Raw genomic sequence first — 2562 nt, forward strand, 5'->3', positions numbered from 1 at the left:
GGGTGAACTCCCTCGCGTCGGCAGGAACTGAGCAGCAGTAGAGTGTCCCCAAAAGAACAAGAGGAAAAAATATAGAGGAGGCAAGAGTGAGTACACAACTCGTACTCAACAAGTATAACACAAACTATGATGCTCTAGGGTTGGCTGACTCAACTGCATTAGCTTTTAAGTCTTGACAAAATTTTATTAAAGCTATTTACTACAAGTTGATGAATTACCATGAACCCGGTTACATAATGATTAATCAAAATTAATTAAGAACTACTGAGAACCAAACCGAACCAAGCCACCCGGGGAAACCTGCCTCGTCAAAGGAAGATAACCCCACTAATCAAAAGGAGGATCTGGGCCGCTCATGACCGTGAGCACGGCTAGTATACTAGTTTTACACTTTGCAGAGGTTGCACATCTTTACCCACAAGTCGTGAGCTACGCTAGTTGTTCATCGCACTTCCTTAGGTGAGATGACTAGCAAACTCAATACGAGGCCGTTACAAAGGATCACCTTGGTAAGGTGTTGTAACACCCAAAGCTAATTTTCAATATTTAATAATAAAATTAATTGGCTTTAATTAATTTTCTAGGATTTAATTTGCTTAGTCTTGCATTTAATCCAATTTTGTTGCATAAGTAATTAAAAAATTATTTTAGGGTCAACATGTTTGTGCATCATGCTGGAGCTTTGTTTTAATTGTTTGAGTGCTAGAGTGAATTCAAATTTATTTGAATTCATTTGCCTTGAGTTTGAATTAGAATTAGCATTAGAAAGGAAAAGAAATAGAAAGAGAAAGAAAACCCAAAACCCAAACTCAAATCCAAAACCCAGCCCAAAAAAAAATTCCAAATCCAGCAGGCCCACCTCCCCTTTTTCCTTTCCCGCTCAGCCCAAGCCCACCAGCAGCCCGGACCACCTCCCACGCGCGGCCCACTTCTCCCCCACGCCCTCCCGCTCGGGCCAGCCCGGCGTTCCTCACCCCGCGCGGCCCAGCTGGGCCTGCTCTCGCGCTCCCTCTTCCCCACGCCGGCCCAGACTGCCCCGCTCAGCCCGAGCGCTCGCGCACGGCCCGCAAACGCACTCCCTCCCACTGACCAGCCTGGCCCGCCTATCATCCCCTTCCTCCTCACCCCTCGCGCCAGCGCAACGGCCGCGGCGTCCGCCCGAGATCTCCGGCGAAACCACCGGGGATTTCCTTCCCCAACCGCGCCCGCGATCCCTGGCTCCTCCCTTTAAACTCGCCCCCACGGCCCCTGCGCCTATCACCCAGCTCCAGCGCCGCCTCAAACCCTACCCCGCCTCGCCTGCACAGCTCCGCCGCGCGGAGTCTCTGCGCCACCGTTGTCCGGCCGTTCCGCAGCATCTCCACCACTGCGAACCGACGCCGCCGCTCTGCCTCGGGTCTAGAACCTTCGTCGAGCTCTCCTTCCACGACGTTAGCCCCGCGCGCACGATGAATCCCGGGCACAAGCTCCGTCGAGCCGCGCCTGCACCGCCGGAATCCCGCTGCTGCATCACGCCACCGCCCAATCCAATGCTCGGTGAGCTACACCCCGGCCCCCTCTCCCTTTTGCAAGAGTTGTTGTAGCCAGTGACCCACATCGGTGCCCAGGCACCGCACGCCGGCGCTCCCGCCGCCGCACACGCCCTGCGCCGCCGCGACGGACCTCGCTGCAGCGCTGCCTAGCCCCGCCGTGCACTGCCATGGCCTGCGCTGGCCTTGAACGCATGCTGAACCCACAGACCCAGATCCCAGCCTCAGAACCGCCCAGCGTGAGCTCACCGGCATTCCCTGCCGCCGCTGAGCCGCCATCTCCGACGAGAGTCGCGCTCGGAGCCCCAAACCACCTCCACAACACCACCAGTGGTTTACGCATGAGGCGTACTACCTCCCAGGACAAACCGTAGGCCGAAACGAGCCCCAGAACGCCAGATTAGCGAGCTCCGGCGAGTCCATGACGAGCGCCGCCGCGGGATTCGTCGCCGGCGGCAGCCCGCCGCCGCCTCATGTGCCCCTTTTCACCTCAGCCGTCAGATCCGTAGCCGACGGGCCAGATTAGATGTGGGACCGAGCCGCCCTGAGCCATCGGATTGAGATCCGACGATTCCGATCTAAAGATACCGGTTTGCCTTGCACGTTTTGCTAAAGAGCCCCTCGGTTTTCTTGAAATCAACCCGCCATCCATCTGTATGCAAAACTAATTACAGTTGGGCCAAGATTTTAGCAGATAACCCCCTGAACTTTCCCAGAATAGAACCCGCCATCCTGACTTGTTCTTCTACAAGTTAGACCCTGGAGTTAATGGTTAATTACGTTTAGGCCCTCGGTTTTTGCAGAAAACCCCCTGGAACCTTAGTTTTCTTGCAGTTTAGTCACTGAACCTTGTTTTTGGCCTAGATTATGCGTTTTAGCTCCGTTTTAGGCGTTCTTTATGTCCACGCGATCGTTGTGATGCATAGAATAGTTTTAGACTAGTTTAGTGTGCTGTTTTTATGTATTGATGTATTGTTTCCTAGCTTTTGTTAGTGTTTGCTTGTATGTTTATGTTGTGCATTGTTTTTGGCCA

Source organism: Panicum virgatum, chromosome 3N (genome assembly GCF_016808335.1).
Source record: "Panicum virgatum strain AP13 chromosome 3N, P.virgatum_v5, whole genome shotgun sequence".
NCBI classification, from domain to species: domain Eukaryota; kingdom Viridiplantae; phylum Streptophyta; class Magnoliopsida; order Poales; family Poaceae; genus Panicum; species Panicum virgatum.